Consider the following 21,828-nt stretch of genomic DNA (forward strand, 5'->3'; position numbering starts at 1 on the left):
TTCCAACTTCCAAGCAATAGGTGTTTTTGTTAATCCTGTGGACATGTAGTTGTGAATGGGGTCTCACACACTGCTTGATCACGCCCGGCATTTCTCCCCTCGGCTTTTAGATTTTCGGGAAGGAAAAAAATTCCACTCCCCCGTCCAAACTTTTAGGATATCGGGTATCAGATTTGCACAATCCATACGCACAACACTTCGGCATGTTTCCCTCGCTCGAAAGCTTGCCAGACCTCCCGCGCCCAGTTACGGTTGCTAAGACACGATTGGCCAGTGGCGGTTTTCGGGCGTGGCTTAGCGAAGGGTCAATTACTACCACCACTACTAATTATTATGGATATCTATGATCCTACCCGTCAGATTGTCCTACCAAGGCTTACTGCGCATGCGCACATTAATATTGCGTCATTTTTGTCACGCTGAAGAACACGCCCATAATATTTTACTACTTGCGTGAGAACTTCTTCATCTGAGGTAAGTTTTTCACTATTTATGTTAATTTTTATTATACAAAGATATATAGCAGTAATGAGAACTGTTTACGGTCACATTCATACAAAGCCAGCTAGCACCATTGATCATATTAGCATTTTTCATGAAAACATTAGGCTAGATATGGGCGGGGCATATGATTTGATTGTTTGGTGTAAAATATAAACACACACAATTATGTCAAAATGTCCGTTTTGTTGAGTGTCCTCATAAGATCAGTCTTAAATTAATTAAATAAAGTATCAAATGATCGTAGAGTGTGAGGCGTGTGAGATCCGCGTCTCTCTCAGCAGCGGCAGGTCATAAAGTGACAGCTATTTTCATTCATAAAAATACGCCATTAAACAAATATTTAGAATATATACTCTATATTGTTTTTGCATTAATTTGGAGATCAACTGTGAAATTATTACATTATAAAATATAATAAATGTATATATAATGTTTGTAATTACAATTAATCACATAAAAAATTTGATTAATCTAGTTAAACCCCCCTATCTATTTGTGATTTTTTTTTCTTGCATTTTTTGACAGCTATGGAAGATAAGTGGGAAGCATTGTATAATCTTCTGTCAGTGGGATCATACCCATCAGGGTATGATAAGTCCAAAAGGCAGAACATTAGAAGATATCCACTTAAATTCAACCTAAAGGGTAGTTATTTTAACTTTACATTTCAATTATGTTTATTTTATTATTCATTTGTTCCCATCTTGATTTTCTTTTCCAACAATGCCAAATGTCCTTTTACTTCTGTCATAGTCATGTTTTCTCTTTAATGTAGATGGAGAGCTTTTTTATGGAAGTAAAAGAGTGATCAAAACCAAAGGAAGCCAGGATGCTCTTTGAAGAATTCCATTCCTCGCCCATTGGTGGACACACGGGGATTGGTAAAACACATGCTGCCATCATGGCATGTCAGTTGACATTGAAAATTGGGTATGTGTTATTTATTTTATATAGTTATTTTAGTTTATATTTATAGATATATATATATCAACTCACAAATATATATATATATATATATATATATATACAACAATTTCTGAAAGGTATTGGAATGTGATCAATGTCAAAAAGTTGGAAAGCCTTTGACTGCTGTGCAGACCTTACAGTGCATCAAGGTAAATAAGTGCAGTAACATACAGTTTAGTTTAGTTTAGTTTAGTTTATTTGTTTAGCACGTTAAGTACAAGTACAGAACAATGCAAGGAGGGAACGAAGCCACTCTAGGCTTGTACAGAGTTCCACTCCTGCTCCTATTAACTCATGAGACATGCAGACTAAACATCAAAAAAGAATAAGGGGTTGTGATGGCGCAGTGGATAAGACACATGCCTTTGGTGTGAGAGACCTGGGTTCGAATCCACTGTGAGACACCAATGTGTCCCTGAGCAAGACACTTAACCCCTAGTTGCCCCAGAGGGGTGCGACCTCTGACATATATAGCAATTGTACGTCGCTTTGGATAAAAGCGTCAGCTTTTATGAGTAAATAAATGTAAAAATGTAAATGTAAGAATAATAAACAAAACTCACAATAAAAAAACAAACAAACAACAAACGATACAAAGCAATTCAATACAAACAAACAATGCCTAGAAAAGACTACATAAAGGCGTCAGACTAGCAATAGTAGTCTCTTCAAATGCTTTTTAAAAGCTGAATAAGAGGACATTGATCGCAACGATGGACTTAAATCACTCCAGAGCTTAGGACCTCTAAAATAAATATTAAATTGATGTTTACAGTATACATATACTAAATGTATACAGTATACATATACTATAGGGGTGGAACGGTACATGTATTCGTACCGAACCGAAACGGTACGGGCGTCACGGTTCGGTGCACGAATTTACACGGAGAATACACGGTATAAAAATAAATTAAACTCGCGTGAAAATTAATTAATGTAATGCGGAACTACTGTTAGATACGCGGGTTTCTTTAGGGACACATTATCTGTACCATCGGTTTAGCTCTGAACGCGCGTTCACTTCAAACGTTGGCTTTATACGCGCGTCCTATTCGCTTTGGACTAGCGTCGAACTAGACGCGATAGACCTGAATTTAACGCTCTATTCGCGTTTGGTGTGACCGCATAATGAACAGGCTGCGATGTCAAGATTGCAATGCTGGAGTGTGTGTGTTTGTGTGTGTGTGTGTGAGAGAGAGGCGCGGCCGCGATCGAACAGTGGAAACATAAAAAACATACTCCGTCATTTTGTTCATACAGATCATTAAACCTGCAAAGTGTTTACTTATATTTGTGTACACTCGCAATAAAACACAACATATGGTGCTTTTGTCACACTGTAAACTCTTGTCAAACTGTAACCTACAACTGTCACCCAACCAAAATCTCTCTCTCTCACATACACACACACTGTTTTAAAAGCAAAACATATTTATCCAACTCCATTTCAAAACAGTCTGTGGGTCCCATCTTTGAGACATTCATCATATCGCATTGGTTTTCATTTCTCGTCCTCGGAGCACTAATCTTACACATTCTACATTGATTAAAAAAGAAAATCGAATGCGTTTTTAATGGTAGTATTATTTTATACAGAAGTCAATTATTTATAATTCAGATGAGAATAATGTTACATTGTTAATTAATAATGTTAATTAAAATTAAGGAAAACAAATATCTGAAATATAGCAAATTCATTTTAAATTCAGGTACAATTACCAAACATATCGCAAGGTCTTTTTGTCTTTTTATTAATTTAATTAATAAACAAATTATATAAAACTATTGTCAGTGCACTACAAATAAACTGGTTCTATGCCTTTATTAATAAAACTTATTTAAAAAATACAATGCCTTCTGCATTTTTGTTTTGCTTTTCCCTCCATTGTACCGAAATCGTACCGAACCGTGATGTCTGAACCGAGGTATGAACCGAACTGTGACTTCTGTGTACCGTTCCACCCCTAATATACTAAACCTACTTTATACACACTAAACTTACTTTACATTTGGTGGACTTGATAGGTTTCTGCTGTTTGGGAGCTTGTTGGCATTGATTTAACTGGACCATTACCTGAAACTGCAGATGGCTTTAAATACATCCTCACAGCCACAGACTACTTCTCTAAGTGGGTTGAGGCTTTTCCTTTAAAAACCAAGACAGCAGCTGAAGTTGGAAGACATCTCTGTTCCATCATTTATAGGCATGGTTGTCCCCAGAGAATTCTCTCAGATCAGGGAAGGGAATTTGTAAATGATGTAAGTGTATTTAAAATGATCAGTATTAAAGTGATTTAGGTTTAGCCTCAATGGGTCTCATTCATCAAACACGATCAGAACGAATTTTTGTGTAAATCGTGTGTAAAGTGGTTCTGGCGTAAATTTTTGGATTCATTAAAATGTTCGTATTTTCCAAATGTTAGTTGGTACGAAAGAAATCTACACCTGCTCCCAGCCACGCGTAAATAGTGAGTTTAACATCCGAACGTTTTGCTCATTAATGACTAAGGCTGCATTTTAATTCACCTTAATCGGGTACATATTTACACAGCATTTTGAAAAAATATATATAGTAATTACATACGGTTTTTCTTTTTACTTCTGGGACTGTTTGATTAACAGATGAAACTCCATTAACTGCATCTGTAATATGCTGCCAAGCTTCCTTTTTTTTAGGACCTGATACGCCACTATGTAGCCTATGCTTGAAAATAAAATGTGGTGTTTTAAATGAACTTCTGATAATAAAACTTCGATTTCTGCATCTGAGAAATTTTTCTTTTTCATTCGATTTTGAGAAGACATGTTGAAATCCTTCGTTTGGTGTCATAATATGATGCCCATATATAGTTGTCAGTCGGATTTAATGGGCGGGATTTATGGTAATTGAGAATGAGCGTGCACGCACGTCTCATTTACGACTGATTGGAATTCATTAACACACACACATTTCACTATCACATCTGACGTTTACGAAGTATTTGTGAATCAGGAGATGAGTTTTCGGGAAGGTCTCTTTACGCGCAAATCACTCTCATTGTTTTGTTATGAGTAAAAAAGAAATAAATAATAATAATAAGTCAGCATTAAGTTCAAGTCACATAAGATAAACATGCTTTACATTTAATCAGCATTTCAGAATTATAATGTGTTGCAGGAATATTCTTTTCCTATGCGTTTCTATTTAGGTCATGTTCACTTTAAGTTCGCATGGTTCTAAATGTCCTATCTGGTGACCCGTAGTCTTAGGAAAACTCTCGCACTGCACGCGCGTTTCAAGTCTGTTAAAAACTCTGCATTTCCACCGTATCTGTCGACTTCTTGTGTCTGGCATAGCATCGTCGGTATGTATATCTTGTTTTGTGATATTGTCTGGAGTTATTCTTTATTATGTTTGACTATAATTTACAGTTTTTCTCGATTGCTAAGACACATTTCTTGAAAGCTGCTCTCCTTTTCTCTAAACTGTGAACACAAAACCCAATTTTCAAGCTATATTCACAAAACCTCAGACTCTTCTTGCAAAACCAAACTTTCACCTCAAAACAGTTCAATCTGTGCTCAAAACTGAACTATGTTGTCAAATCGTGCCCCAAGTCAATCAAAATTAAAAACACTACTGAACAGTCACTAAACACTACGTAGAAAAATAGAAAACACAATGCTCAGGACATGAAGCTGGAGAAATAAATGTTTAGTGTTCACGGCTAAATGCATGTTGCAAAAAAAAAAAACTGTGCATTTAGCACTTGTACAAAAAGACAAAACAGAAATCTTGTGCATTTACACGTAGCACTTGTAAAAACAAACAGAAATCTTATGCGTTTGCCACTTGTGTACAGTAAGCCCATGTAAAAATAAAGTACAAAAAAATACAAATAAGTGCATTACTCAGCCACAGCATCATGTCTCCGTACTGGGTCAGGCCACAGGACTTCATCCACATCACAGGCCACATTTTGTTTGGCCAGGCAACGGTGGAAAAACCCCTGGCATGCCGTATCCAGGCTTGGCATGCCTCCACACCTGTGTCACCACAGGCAAGTCCCATGGCTTGCAGGAGATTTACCCTGGTGTAAGGTTGGCGTTCATATACCTTCCACCGCCATGAGGAGAAGAATTCCTCATTGGGGTTTAGGAAAGGGGAGTACGGTGGAAGGCAAAGATTACTGTACAGTAATACTGTAAAACCTTGGTTCATATTGAACCACTCTCTAACCTGGAGGGGTCTGTGAAAACTCTCTCAGATTTATATCCATTGTAGGGCCTCACAAACCAGTGCTCTCTGAACTGGCTTACTGTATATGTTCCCTCACATAATTAGCCACAAGTGTGATCAATTTTGAGTTGTTGTGTTCAAGTGGTGACAACTGTGCTTTAATTGTGTTTGACTTTTGTCACCTGTGCTCACCATTATGCAGCACGGGTGCATCACAATGAAAATGTGTTGGCAAGTTGTGTCTAAACAGGTGAAAAGTGCTTATGGTTTTGCCAAAAGAGTGATTGATTCAATCAGTGGGTTCAGGCAACTGAGCATTTGGTTCAGACAATAGGGTTTAGTGTTTTAGCAATTGAGAAAAACTGTAAGTCGTAGAGTGTAATCTGGTGATAGTCTAAATGTACGGTTATGTTAATGCTAGCTCTCGCGTGTGTCTTTGTTGTACATTAAATGTGCTATAAGGACCTGAATGTTATTCACATGTATTTCTGCTCTCATATTAACCCTCTGGGGTCTAAGGTGTTTTCGGGGTCCTTGAGATGTTTTGGCATGCTCTGACATTTGTGCTTTTTTCAGTTGCTTATAAACATATTAATGGCACAGGTGAAATTACACTCTATATAGCACACACAGGGCTACCATAATATGTTATCAACATGTATGTACATGTTTGTATTTTTGAGAGAATATTGTTTATGCGTGGTTATTGAAAAAACTAAAAACTAAAGTTTCTAATATAAGGCCACAAATAACATACTAAATATCTGTCCACAAGACTTTTGACTAGTGGATGTTGTCGCCTAGAGTTTTTGCTTCAAATTGATCTGAAAATCATTCTGCCTAATCATTCACATAAAACAATAGATTGTTTTAAATTGTGAAAAAAAAAAAATGTTGTTTGCAAAGGCAATATGCCGATGGGCGGAACGGCCCAACCCCCTCATGAATAATTAGGCAGTTCTCACCTGAGCAGACTGCATACTAATGAGCCTTTCATTCAGGGGTGTCACACAAGAAAGAATGCAAGGACAATATATATATAAATAAATAAATATTTATATACACACACACACACACACACACACACACACACACACACACATATATAAATATATACAAACAATCAAAATATAAATGAAAGCCAAAAGCACATTTTTAGTCACACCTTTTAGCCATCCACCGCGGTAAAAATAAACCAGTCGCATTTCAAAGTCGTACGCGAAATGACCGCCAGGTGGCGCAAAGGGACATTTAGCAAAACGTAAGTGGGGCTAATGTCTATTAACAGTAGCCTAAGGATGAAATACTACAAGTTATGGTAATTTCCAAATAAGCCTACAACAAATTGTTGGTATAATCTATATAAGATATAATCTTTTAAAACTGTAAAAGGCTAAAGTATAGGCCTACACTCACAGGCTAAAGACAAAACGTTTTCTCGCTCATGTGAGAAACAAACGTTTGTGTCTGTCTCAGTGAGAAAAAATCATAGCCGAGCGGTAGAACTTTCGGTTCATCATCAAGTTGACACGGGTTCAAATCCCGCACAAACATGGTCTGCTGTAAATTTTATATTTATTTAGATTTGTCTAGCTCTAAAACTCTGTTACACCATACAGTTTTTTTGCTTATATTTATAAAATACAATTATCATGCATTTCCATTTTACACTAAGGAACAAAATAGTATCCAACAGAACGACTTTGCATCTGTATAATAATAGGCTACCAATCGTAATTTAAAAAGCAGTTCTGTAAAAAAATAAATTATATATAGCCTATATATATAGGCTATATATATTTTTTTATTTGATTCCAGGCTCTCACGCCACACCCCCGATTTCTCACGCTGAAGTGTCAACCCGGTTGGTCAAATTCCTGAAAGATATAGTTTATCTATAGATCTACCTGTTGAGCCACTCGTGATCGACTAGTTATACCACAAATTAGTTAAAATATCCCGTAATCTATCTAGAGCGAGCGTGCATGCGAGACAGATATTGTGCTCCAAACCGTGCGCGCGCATGGCAGAGAGGTCTGTTCCCTACAACCTAGAGTTTTTAAAAACATGGTTTTAAGTAAAGTGTGATTTGCCAGGGGGGACTAGGATTTCCTTCTGGTCTAAACATCCCTGCTTCTGCTGAATTATTTTAATCCCCACACCCCTCCCTCCACAGTTAATCAATGCTATAGGCTACTTCACCAATATCAAATATGTAAAATAGAGATATGCAACAGGCACGTTTAAACGACAAACAATAAAATCAAAACCAGCGTTTCAGTTGTTCATTAGTTCCAGTGGCCCTAATGCATGCACGGCTTTTCAAAATTTCACAAAGCGTGTTGAGATTATTTTGAATGAAATATTGAAGTTTATAATTAAGTGTTTTGGCACACCACGCCGAGTGGCCCTATGCATTTTTCTAAAGTCGGGTTTTATTCTGGCATGGTGAGTTAGTGTTCGACAAACGCGGCGGAGCGTTCATTTAGATTAATTTATTTTTCTCATTATTACAGCTAAAATAACTTAATAGGCGACTCCGTAATTTTTTGGTCATAGCCTACAGATAAGAGTAGAGTAGCTTACATCGTTCAAAACTGTAAACTTGTATTCATATTAGGCTAACGACAAAAACAGTATATCTGTGTCTCTGTCTCCGGGAACTGCGCGTCACAAAAATGAACCAAAAGCCACTTCAGCTCAGTCACGATAAGAAATCGGCTAGGTCTAAAGCCTTTAAATGTCTAAATATTTAGGCTAATAAATGTTATCTGATTATGTAGGCTAATCCATATGAAAACGAGAGGTAGCCTACTGAGGATCTACTCAAACATGCAATGTAAGCGCTTCCCAATGAGAAAATGACAAGACAAGGGTGAAAATCTCGCTCTAATTAAATGTAGGCTAAATCGCCCTGAATTAAAATGTAAAAACAGATCAAATAATGTTTTTGTCGAAATGTTGCGATATTGTTTCATTTAAGTTCATAATTATTATATAAATGTTATTTGATTTAGCAGCATTAAGCACCGTGTTTCGATATTTATTTGAATAATACAAAATAAAATAAAAACTTAATTCACAAATTGCATGCCTGGTTGTAAGGATCCAAAGATCCCTGTAGACTTTAATATTGAGTTGAACATTTTGTTCATGACAACAAATTAACAAGCGTTTTTTCAGATTATATTTAGTTTTGCTTGGAAAAAGCTGCCCCAAACCAGTTTTATTTCATCAATTATTGAAATAATGAAATATTTAGTAATAAACTTTTATGACAGAAATATCACTAGGCTATACATGTAACTTAAATCATTTAATTCCTTCATTATCAACACTGTCTAGAATAGCGATTTAAGTGTGAATTGCGACTTCTCTTTGTGTTAAGTCAGCCTCAGACTCCGATAGCCTGTGGGGGGGTTGGAGGGACAGTTGCTGGACAAAGGTGTTAATGTTCCTCTTTCATATGGAGAGTGTCGGATAGCCAGCCTGATGAGCAGGCAAAATTATTGTAAGGATAAATCTGTGTCCAAATGTAGGCCCCATATCTTATTAAATTATAAATATTGTAGTTTATTTATTGTAGCCTATTTAAAGTTTTTTTCACACAAAATTTCAATTGAAGTTATTGTAAGGTGAATTCAACAAGGCATGCTGTGTCTTTGAAGCAACAATTAAAGGCTAAATAATTTTTTCGTGATTTGTATGGCTGACACGCAGCGACATATACAGTATTATCAGCTGTATGATGTGTTTTTACCCTGAAATGTTTAATTTCGAGAGAGAGACCCGCGCGCGCAGCGAGGGAGACTAAATAAACTTGTTAAAAAGAGATCCAGCGCGAGAGAGAATGTCGCAAGAATAAGATTAGCCTTGTTTCTTATTTTGCATCGCAAAAGAAATAAACTCTAAACCCGATGCAACCCTGTTTTAAATTTAAAAAAACTGTCCCGACACTTTATTTAAACCTTGAAATGTTCGAACTTGGTTTCAAACTTAAGTAATTTTAGTGTTCTTTTACATTACACAATAATTTAGCAGACTAAAGACGAGCTTCTTCATTTTCATTTTCTGATGCAATCGGCTGACAATCTTCCTTCATCAGTTTTTGTCGTTTGTGCAGCGGCTGCGGTTCTAAAGGAATGTAGCAAATTTATGTTGTAATGATAATTAAACAATACTCTTGACTTTAAATAAGTAAACAGTTATAAACAGTTACTATTTAAGCATCAAGGTGGTAAAATATAAACGCTGTAGGACAACATCGGTTAACAATATGTAGGCCTATGCTACATTGAGATTCGATCTCAGTTGGATTGAAGCTCCTCGAAGCTCGTGTTGTTGCGTTGATCACTGAGCTACCGTCTGTACGCTGATTAAGTTGTAAAGCCTCATTGATGTAGCCTAAATGTTTTTATTGCAATGTTTTATGTTGAAATGTTTTCATTATTTATTCAATTACATTTTAGTAGCCTAATTTCAGTATTGTGATTATGAATTATTTTAGCTACGTTTCACTTGTTGAATTCTTCTGCTACCAGCTTTCAATCGCTCTGAATGAGCCGCGGTGTGGCAGCAGATTACGCATTAGGGAGTATAAACCGGAATAAACGAACACTTTTATGATTGTAGCGCCTCTTAGCGGTAAAAGGCAGCAAATACACCACACATTTTACCACCGCGGTGGAACGGCTGATGTGGGCATTGTCATGGCTTGCCTCACATTTGCGTTTGAATAGCGCGCGTCCTCCGTGGGCGTGTCAGATTAACGCGTAATGAAGTGTAATGAGCTGGGAAAAAATACTGACAGCACTCTCTTTTCATACAGATTGCATAAACTGAGAATATTTGTCTTTTATATAAATTACTTCATTTAAAAGAAGAGAATTCAAGCTTCATAAAGAAAAATCTCTCGTGCCTGTGTGACAAGTATTCGCGGAGTTACAGTTAATCTTAGGACGCGTTTCAGAATGGACTTCACTGACAGAGAGAACGCAGAACTCGCATCATGTTTGTTTTTCTTTATTTGGTGAAAAGCACAACACTTTGTTTTTATTGTGAGTATCCACAAAAGAAATAGAAACTTAACAGGATCTAATGATGTATAACACTTAAATGTAAGATCAAAATCAACCGAGTATTTTGATTCTCTTTTGCACTGATAAGAAAAAAAGCGAGCAGATCACGCCGGCGTGATTGCCGACCCCAGAGGGTTAATGTAAAATGAGTACAAACGAGATGCAACGGGAATAGTGTAAATTAGCCTATTCATGTGGTGTTTAGGTTGAATGAAATTGGCGCGACACTAATTTGTTCTTGCTCTGTGTTGCAGTTTCACAAATTTCTCTAACTCCAATAAACCTGTTGAACTTCGAATTAATCTTCAGAGTCTTGGTGTGGGGAAAAAGTTTAGCTGGCCGTCAGGATATTAAGTAAACATATTGAGGACGGCACACTCATATTTACTCGTATATTTATGAATGTTTCATGAATGAGACCCATTGTCTTTGTTTTTAGATTTTCAAGAGTTGTTATATTTTTGCACATACAGTACATGTATTCAACTACTGTATGTTTTAAGGAGCTTTTCACCCACAGTGATTTTTTTCACTGTGGAAAAAAATCACTCACAGTGATTTTTTTTCCCTTTATTTTTTAAGCTTAACTACAGGCTTTGTGAAATGTTGTGCATCAAAAGAAGTGTGACAGCAGCTTATCATCCTCAAACTAATGGCCTGGATGAAAAGACCAACGACAACATTAAACAGTAAGTTTTATTATTGTATGTACCTAGGTCAGGAAACAGACCTGCAAACTTGTTGCTTTTCGGCGATAATCGCCGTTTTTTTGGTCAATTGGGTCATTCACGTGAATCGCGTAGAACCGGAGAGTTTTTTTTCCGGGGATGGGGGGGTAGGCTGCCCTTCATCTGCATGCAGGCAGGCAGGCTAGAATTGCGAAACATTATTGGATACTTCTTATAATTGACATTTCTCTGGGCCAATCGGAATCTTAGTACTTTTTCTCTTGGCCAATCGGAATCTTAGCACTTGCGTCAGAATCGATGAGACACCTGGCTACCACGAGAGTCTGATGGAAACTCATAACGTGAAGGAATCTTATGTGAAATTCGAGGTAAATCAAACTTTTTTTGGAGCAAAAACAACAGCTAGTTGTTTGCTTGATTCAATTAACGTTAGCTACCGCTTTATTATGCTGCGCTCGTGACAGGGCGCTGAAAGAACGAGCATATTCACCTTTTTCCTCACTTCTCCGTGGGTGGGTAAGATGCTCTCAACTTCCGTTTAGTAATTGTCATCAGCTATACGACGTTACTGGTCATGGCAAATAGTGGAGGTTCTGGTAGAATTTGTGCCGTTAAAGGCTGTCACAACAGCTACAGAAAGCTAAAAAAACTTCTGGAACATGAGTGTTACGACCACAAGCCAACAAGAAGAGCGGAATGTAACTGCCCAAAACCATTTAAATTGCACAAGATGCCATCCGACGACCAGGGCAAAAGACAATGGCTCGCAGCACTTAATTTGAAATTACCGCCCCGTAATATCCATGTATGCTCATTCCACTTTGTGGACAGACAACCAACAACGGAAAATCCATATCCTGAACTTTGGCTTGGATATGATCGTCCATTAAGAAAGAAGAGAAGACAACGACGAACTTGTCCGGAGGAAGGTGAGAGTGAGACTATTCATTAACGTTATTTACAAGGCTAACGTGCAGGTCTTCACAATTAATCGAAATGTGCCTTATGATACGGATTAAGTGTTTTCAGCGTTTCCTTCAACCCTTCAGTATGTTAACTTGTAGCATAAAAGTGTGTTCATTTAACAAATGACTCTTTTGCATCGGCTCTTTAAATGAACCATTCTGACTCCCACGCTCCTGTGTTATAGTGTTTTGATTCAGTATGACGAATCGTTTAAATGAGTCAACTTTACGCTCCACTTTGAGTGTCAATACAGCGCAGTTTATTTTATTTTTTAATTAATGTTGACATATATTAATACATATATATAAATCTTGTTTTTACTCTGTTCCACTTTAGTCAAAGAGGTCTGAGTAAATATTTGACTAAATTACTTTAAAAAAATTGACAGCAGCTACTGTCATTTGAACAGCTACTGCAGCAGCAATAGATCTTAAATCTTATCACAGCTTGCAATGTTTTGACAAAATAATACCTATCAGTAATTGTTTATTAGCTCATTAAGGTATGCAGGAAAAACTCAACATTTGGCCCTTCATACATGCCATTTAAAAGTGTATTAGTGCTGAACTAAAATTCTGCATGATTATATTCTAAAATATATTAATTTATTAATTGACTAACTTTTTTTTATTGTATACAATTTTCAAGAAATCACTCTTTTCGAAAAAGAAAATATAATGCCCCAGCTAATTATAGATATGGTTATAATAGTTTGTCTGTTTTTACAGGAGCTGGTGTTTATCAAGAAGAGCACACTGGAATGGACGAAGGGAGGCCTGAAGAAGAGAGTCTTGCATCTGTCCCAAGCCCCATGCAATCTAATGTTGATGACCACGGCTGTACATCTAAAAACTTTGCCTCTGTTGGAACACAATGGGAAGACCACATCTTCAGGGAGCATTGCTATAGCAAGAGACAGCACAGTGTAACTTATGTAAACCAGTCAACACAGTGTGATACAATCAAGCCTCTTACTCTGATGAGCGACTCTGACTCAAATCTGTACACCGGGCTCCCACTCCACACATTTCATACGCTTGTAGCTGTTCTGCGTCCCCATGCGAATGTGGCATACCAGACTGAAGTTGAACAGCAAATCTTGCTCACACTAATGAAGCTGAAATTAAACCTTTTGATAGAAGACCTAGCCATTCGATTTTGTATATCAGTGAGTCAAGTGAGCAGGATCATTTCTTTTTGGATTGACACTATGGCTGTAGTCTTGAAGGATCTAATACCATGGCTCCCCAAAGAAACAATAAGGGCCACAACACCAGAGGCATTTAAGCAAAATTATCAGAATGTTACCTGTATCTTAGACTGCAGTGAAAGTGAAATCCAAAAACCAAAGAACCTTGACTCAAGGTCTGAATCGTACAGCCACTACTATGCTTGCAACACTATCAAATACTTAGTGGCTATTGCACCTTGTGGTCTAGTAATGTTCATATCAGCAGCATATGGGGGCCGCTGTAGCGACAAATTTATTACGTGTGACTCTGGCATTCTTGAAAACCTTAAACCGGGTGATGAAGTGATGGCAGATAGGGGTTTTTTGATAAGAGACTTATTGTATAAAAGACAGGTCAACTTGATAATTCCTCACTTCGCCAACCAAACACAGCTGACAGAAGAAAAAGTAACGTGCAGTCGCAGGATTGCAAATGTAAGGATACATGTTGAACGCGCAATTAGGAGACTGGAAGTGTACAAGGTGTTGTCACAAACCTTGCCGATCAACCTTATGCCAAAGATTGATAAAATTCTGCGTATATGTGCAGCTTTAGTGAATCTGCATGGTGACCTGATCCGTGAAGCAGAAAATTAATGCTCAGTCTACATGTAGTCAAATTTGTACATATATATTTAATCACAATACTTTACATTTTTAATTCTAAACAAATCTCAATGTTTTCTGTTTTTGTGTACAATGTACATGGATAGATATATAATTGTTAATTTGTTTAAATACTATACAACACTTGTGCAAAACCTGTAAACAAGGAACTACTATCAAATAAATTCAAAATGTTTTTGAAAACTTGCCTTGACGCATTGCCAGAACCTTTTTCCTCCTAAATGTCAGGATCTATACACTTATACACAAAAAACGGTTAGTCTTTGTACAAGTTATTTATGCTTTTCTGACTATATGTAGGTATTTGCCATTCAGTTTGAGTCGTCCGGCAATGAATTCATCCACTACTCTAGGAAGCATCACAGAGAAGTAAAAGCCTCTGAGACGAGTAACCTGCTCTGCTAAATACTCTGCATCATATGGTACATTTATCAGAATGTGTTCCTTTGATGACCAGACAAGTAGTTTTGCCATTCTTAGCCCAGTACAAAACATGCCTAATTGTATCTGTCTGTAGTAGCCCCTGACTCCATTCCTCTGTAATTCAGGCTTCCCATCAACCACTTTGATGTCACTATAGCTCATTGTGAAATGGTCTGCTAGAGAGGTGGTATTGTTCTTAGGGATAGGGCACTTTATTTCCAGAAGTTCTACACCACTTATTATGCCATCAGGGCTTGCAGACAGCCATGGGTCTGTCAGGCTGACCCTGGTACCTGAGACGGACACCTGTAGACCTTGTTCTACAAGAAGGTTTCGAGCTATTACCTCTTTCTCACTCCCATACTTTGTAGCTGCATTACCCCGAAAGGTAGGGAAGAGATGCTCTCTCAGGAATTTATCAGGATTTGTTGTTGCTCGTACTGGTACACCTTTAGCTGAACTAGCAGTGATTCTTATCTGTCTTGCACTATGCCAAACCTCTGACAAGCTCTGATTCTGTGTTTGAATCTCCAATATAGCTGCCTGGTCGCTGTTCATCTCTATGTAGTTTCTGTAAAATGCTTTACATTTACTGCAAGTCAAAGTCTCCCCATGTGGCTGGTGGGGTTCTACACTATCAATGTCATCTGCCTGTTCTGGTACATTTGCATTGTAGCACTTTTCTAAAAGACTATTTTTTAGTTCAAACAGAGCTTTTGTATCTGAAGAACCGACTCTCTCCCTGAAGTCATGATGCGTGTCATAGCATGGTGTCGGTGCTAGTCTTTCTCCCTCCCTGGCTGATGACGCATCATATACTTCCTCAGCTCTGTGATGTCTAAATGTTATCTGGCTGATTCGTTTTTGTTCATGATTTCTTCTGGTCCCTGCATTCCATCTACGCTGCTCATCAGTGCAAGATATCCCTGTTATACCACTGGGCACTGCATTCTGCACCTTTCAAAAATCAGAACATATTGTTTACTTAATTACTTATTGCACAGACAGTACATCACCATTAGCACACAAAACGTTTTTTCAAGCCAAAGAATTTTATTAAAATTTACATTTATTATTGTGTAAATATTGCTGTAAAAATTAATTATTCAAGTTGAATCACGCTGCACATAGTATTTGCTGTATGTTAAGCCAGACTAGCAGTGTTGCTCTATTTATAAATACCCACCTTCCACAACACAGCAGCAGCATGACTACAAGACCTACCAGGGCCAGCTACGCAGGAGCATCCAGCTGTTTCCACTACTCCGTTATTTTGTACCATAACCCACGCAATGTGATGGGGTCTATTTATAGTCTGGCTCTACCTCCGCTTTTAAGATTGTGAACTGCTGATGATTATGGCAAAGAATTCGTCCAATTTTGTTACTGTGTAAGTATTGTATGCTTCCGTGCTTTTATAATTTCTAAGCTCCTCGCCGTCGACACCCTCAGACAAAACAAGATAATTAAATATGTCAACATATGTGACTGATGGCCATTGTGTCATATCATCAATCCAGGAGGTGGCGCTTGTTAATTTCGTAGGATGAGGGACAGACAAAGTTACGTTTTTAACGGTTTTCGTCAAATAATCTTGCCCGTGCTGCCACCGCGAACTAATGTTGCCATTGCTTGTTGCCATTATTGCCATTAAAATTAAGTAAAAGAGATTACAAACTTTGTTTCAGAAATGTCCAATAACGCCTAACTTACATAAACATCAAGCTGCGAACCGGAAGTTTTGAGCATCCTGTCTACGCGCACGCGCAAAGCATGACGGGTAGTTTCGCGTCCCGTGAAAAAGGTGAATAGAGAGAGAGAGAGAGCCGGTCGCGCGCGCGCACTCTCACTGTATTCAAACTGCCTTGCTCTCCCTTCATCGCGCATATTAATCAAAATCTATTGAGAATTGATACGATAGTAAAAGATCAAAAGAACAAAGTTTCACGTGGAGCATTTTCAGAGATTATTTTTCCTGAATTACCGCTAGGTGTGAATTGTAGCCTACTAAAATTGCCCTATCCTCTCTGAAAAGCGTTCCGCACATTCAGCTGACATAAACCACATTTTGAATAAACAAAAAACCTATCCAGTGATTAAATGTTTTCTGTGTTGACACAAATCTTGTGCGATGTCCTTTAGTCCTTATCTGCTAGGATAATCACACAACGCGTGCCGTGTGTGTAAGCTAATGGCACGTCCGATTTGAACCGATTTACTTTTATGAATGGTTAAAATAACTGATCTGTCTCTTCAAAAGAGATCTGAATCGGTGTATAACAAATCGATAACACCAAACTAGTTAATATTAACTATTCATAAACTGCACTTCTTAATCTTTATAAGAGCATTTATTAATCTTTGGTAATGTTAATTTCACTATTTACTAGTAGCCTTATTACAATTAAAAGTTCTATTTGTTAACATTAGTTAGCCTAATGCACTGTGAAGTTATATGAACAAACAACGAACAGCTGTATTTTTATTAACAAAGAATAATAAATACAGTAACAAATGTATTGCTCATCATGGTTCATTTATATTTTACTGCCTTTTTTCTCCTTTGCCAATCCTATGATAATTATATACAGGATAGTGTTCATCCAGAACAACATGTAACTGTGTAACCACACCCTAGCAACCGTTTAAAGCTACCTAGCAACCATATTGCTTACATATAGAAGCCATATTGCAGCTCCACAACATCGTTAAGACATTGTTGTTGGCTCGTATGCAATCATGTACAACATTGTAGCAACTATCCTAGCAACTGAGCGGCGAGTTTTGCCACTGAAAGCACGCCCATGCCCATAGTTTTTTTTTACAAAACTAATCATACAGTAAATATCGTTTTTATTATTGGTACCCTGAATTGATGAACTGTATTCAATTTTAACATCTGTTATAAAACCTTTGATCTTAAACTGGTAATGATCATATTTTTTGGACTTTGTTCCACAACAGACAATAAGGGTCACTAATATTCCTAACAGTTTGTTATGAATAGTAAACAACCATGTTTTTAGCAAAGGGCCTCTTCTCATGCTACCATGGGCTTTTCATAATATACATGCACATGTGAAAATTTAAATAGTTCACAAATGAATTTATATTGCTTCAATTATATTGCCTTGTTTTTTAGCTTTCCACCATCAGTCTCCCTGTGGAATCAAGTTTTAGTGATTATGTAGTTTCCGATAAAAAAAAGAGAGATGAGGCCAAAAAACAGGCAGAAGAAAACATTTGTAAATCACAGGAGAAACAGAAGGAAGCATATGCTAAAAAGGTCCAGAAGAAGTACAAAGACTTGATTTACAATGTTGGTGATGAGGTTCTTCTGAATGAATATGAGGAAGCGTGGAAGAAAAGGAGGAAGGATTGAACCTGAGGCCCCGTCCACACTACTGCGTTTTCGTTTAAAAACGGAGACCTTTTGCTACGTTTGCACCTCCCGTCCACACTAAAACGGCAAAAACGGAGACCCAAAACGGAGAAGTTTAGAAACGCTGCCGATCCGTTTTTCATTTTGAATCTCCGGAGGGCGTTTTAGTGTAGACGGGTCAAAACGGAGGACTTTAGAAACGATGACGTAGTAGAGGCTCACGCTCGGCTCTATGATTGGGTGTCATCAGTCATGGCGTATATCTTTGCTAGCAGCTGTTGTACAAGTAAATTCTGCATTTTACAACACTATAACTGCCTACATGCGCCGGAGTCAAGCTATTATTCGAGCGATCTGTGACAATTCCCGTGTGCAGCGGCGGCGTTGACCGTACATGGAGCGTCGGTTTGGGGTTAACCTAGCCTAGAAATCTAGACGCACACAAGCGGCAGCAAAAATTATTTTGCAGCAAAGTGTGGTCTAGCAACTCTCCATAAACTTTTGAGCTGGAAAAACCAAAAACTGGTCCGGCCAATCAGATCGTGTAGAGTTGGTGGGCGGGCTTAACATAATGACGGCAGAGTTATGATAGTCCAGTCATTTTAAGCCAAAATGAGGGTCAACCTTGAACAAATTGCAACAGAAGCAAACTCAACTTATTTTGTATCCTCAATATGTCCTGAGTAAGGAAAAAAAAGCCCCGAAGAATCCCATTAGGGGAAAGTTTAGAAAAAGACCCAAATATATCCCATTCATACGCCTATTCATTCTTTTTCTCACGTGAAAAGGGTAAAAATTTTAACCTTTAGATATCATCATGAAAATCACTGAGTTGATTACTTACATCAAGACAAACAAAAAATGTAATACAAGTTTTTTGCAATTGTTTGTTAACATAGACAAATGGTGCATAATCTAATTAAATATGTGCTAATTTGCATAAATACCCAAACAGATCTAAACATTGGGTATAGCAGGTGAAAATGTCTTGTATAATTTTGTTGACATATAACAGTAAACTATTTAATATTAAGGTCTGAATGGAACCCATGTAGGCTACCCATGAACATTAATGCAGGAAGAAGTACTTTAGAAACCAGCCTTTATTAATTATTATGGCAGAGATGGGGTTTGGGGCTGGGTCAGTGGGACTGGGTCAGTGGGACTGTTTCTGGGGGATGAGTCTGAGGGAAGAACAGGAGACATGGGTAAGGAGAATGCAGAAGACAAAAGGTAGGTGAAATAAAGTGTCTGGATCAAAAAATCTAATTACGTACACAATGCACTCAATGCCCAAACCCCATCTCTGCAATAATAATTAATAAAGGCTGGTTTCTAAAGTACTTCTTCCTGTATTAATGTTCATGGCTAGCCTAAATGGGTTCCATTCAGACCTTAACATTAAAGGTATTGTAGGTAGGAATTTTATAAAAAAAACTTTTTTCCAAATTTGTTTAAACTTTCTGTATATATCAATGCATAATTAAAATGTAAGTACTCTGAAAAAGAAAGTATAAAAATCGAGTGTCTGTAGACCTCTCACGACTGTTTTAAAGACAGCTCATTATTTCCATTCACTCCCTTCTGGGCTCCTTCCAAAGCCACACCCCAAAAACACATGAACGCGCGACTCCGACCGCTGAGCTGAAGACGCATTATTTACCTGAGACGAGCGGAGAGGAAGGAGCGCAGTGCATGTAGTGACATCATGTCAGAATCACATGTAATAAAAAAATCTAACTTTATCATTATGAAGATAAACAAATAAGATGTATTTTAGTACTCACTATCAAGCTAGCATATTGATATTGGTAAAGTTTAAAATATATATTTATTGATTCGCTACTAGTTATCTATAAGGCAAAGCTAAAAACAGGTTGCATGATACACGTTTTTCCATTGCCATCATTTACACTGTGATGAAGATGAATTTCGTGTAACATTCATAACATATATGGTGTTCTGCATGTAAGAGTTTCCATGATGAAAGCTTTGTGGACTCTGATGAGGACTACACTCCAGAGACAAGTACCGCATCGTCAGCTCGAGGACAGATCCGGGGTCGAGGGCGAAGCAGAGGAGGTCGTCACAAGGCGTCACTTTTCAGCCCCTTGAGGTCTCTCAGTTCTCGCCATCGCTGGAAAGCCACACCGATATTGACACGCGTTTTATTTCGTTGTTTATCCAAAGACTTTTTGTTCATTACCTTTTCTAGTAACGTTACTGTCTTCCTTTTTTTGCCTGGTTTGCCTTCGCGAACTGCATATGTGAATTTTGATTGGTCTTTCTCTGCCATTGTTTTGCTATTCCTAGGTTCCGTGCCTCTTGAATTCCTCAAATCAAACGGGTACGCGCAAGTGGGCAGGTCCTCTGTGGCAAAAGGGTGGTTGCCATGGTTGCGAGAGAGTGACAGTCGCCTAAGCCAATCCTTTGTTTCGTCCCGTATGGAAATAATGAGCTGTGTTTAGTGCAGATTAAACGGTCTAGAGTCACTCGATTTTTATACTCTTTTTATCAGAGTACTTACATTTTAATTATGCATTGATATATACAGAAAGTTTAAATAAATTTGGAAAAAAGTTTTTTATAAAATTCCTACCTACAATACCTTTAAGCAGCTTCCTGTAGTTGTTAGTAGTGATCTAAAAATATTTTATGATTACATGACATTATATTCCAGATTATCAACATGCCTGAAAAATCACTGCTCCTTGTGATTGACCCAATGGGACATGAATGTTCTTATGAACATAAAATTCTGCGGAACTGGAGGTAACCTTGTTAGAACTGTTTCATCTTTTTTTTTTAATGCTATTCGATTCTAAACAGTACAAATGTCTCGACGACATCTAGGAATTTTTTTAAACTGAGATGTGATGAGCAAACAGTCCAGTGGCAATTACGGACCCTGAAGCACGACCTGCAGATGGATTCCAGCAGTTGTGGAGTATTGGTATTGAATGTATGTGTTCATATATTTTCAAGAGTGGCTTCAGGTCTGGATATGTTATAATGAATTTAATTAAGTCATCTGTCAATTAATGTTTCAGTTTGCTGAACAATACCTGCTGACAGGAACGATCAGCAATGTTCAGACTACGCCTGAAGCGGTCAGCTCAGCACGTATGAAAGTAGCCTGCACACTTCTTGGATGTCGAGGTGAGTGCTGTTTTAATTCTGTAATACCGTAGTAATATATGTATTGTAATCTACAGTGTGTCATGTAGTACACCTCTGTAGATGCTATCTTCACTCTATAATTTTCTTCTCTATCCCCTCTGTATATTTGGATATTCTTACTTGATTAAATACATTTTTCAGAGTAAAAAATAACTTGAAGGATGCAAAAAGTAATGCAAGAATGATTTGATTTAATGTAATTTCAGAACAGGTCTGAGAATTTTTTTTCATGGCGTTTATGTTGACATTTAGTACACTATGATATGATTGTCCAATGAATTCATATTTATCTTTTTTTAATGTTAACAAATGTATAGGTAATGCAGAGGAGTACTGTGTGCTTTGCAGCATGCTGGAAGACGACCCCAACGAAAGCATGATTGAAACGGTATACAACTTATAATATAATAATACACACACCCAAAAAGCAATAGTTTAACTTTATGTGCCATGTTTTTTTGTAGAATTTTGTTATTTAAATGAAAAGGTAATTTTTCTTTTCATGTTTTCAGATTCTATATTGTTTTAAATGTACTAATTTACATATATATTCATCTCTT

The 21,828-nt window shown here is 37.4% G+C and overlaps 2 long non-coding RNA genes across 2 annotated transcripts; both read left to right on the forward strand.

Moving 5' to 3' along the window:
* Window positions 1–357: 357 nt before the first annotated feature.
* On the forward strand, window positions 358–1,324 carry LOC130086594 (uncharacterized). The gene is made up of 3 exons (XR_008807236.1): window positions 358–474; window positions 1,030–1,149; window positions 1,280–1,324. It is a non-coding gene; the product is annotated as an uncharacterized LOC130086594 (long non-coding RNA).
* Window positions 1,325–20,795: 19,471 nt separating this feature from the next.
* On the forward strand, window positions 20,796–21,224 carry LOC130086593 (uncharacterized). The gene is made up of 3 exons (XR_008807235.1): window positions 20,796–20,860; window positions 20,942–21,050; window positions 21,139–21,224. It is a non-coding gene; the product is annotated as an uncharacterized LOC130086593 (long non-coding RNA).
* The last annotated feature ends 604 nt before the right edge of the window (window positions 21,225–21,828 follow it).

This window comes from Rhinichthys klamathensis, unplaced genomic scaffold (genome assembly GCF_029890125.1).
Source record: "Rhinichthys klamathensis goyatoka isolate OS25496 unplaced genomic scaffold, OSU_Roscu_1.1 h1tg000098l_1, whole genome shotgun sequence".
NCBI lineage: Eukaryota > Metazoa > Chordata > Actinopteri > Cypriniformes > Leuciscidae > Rhinichthys > Rhinichthys klamathensis.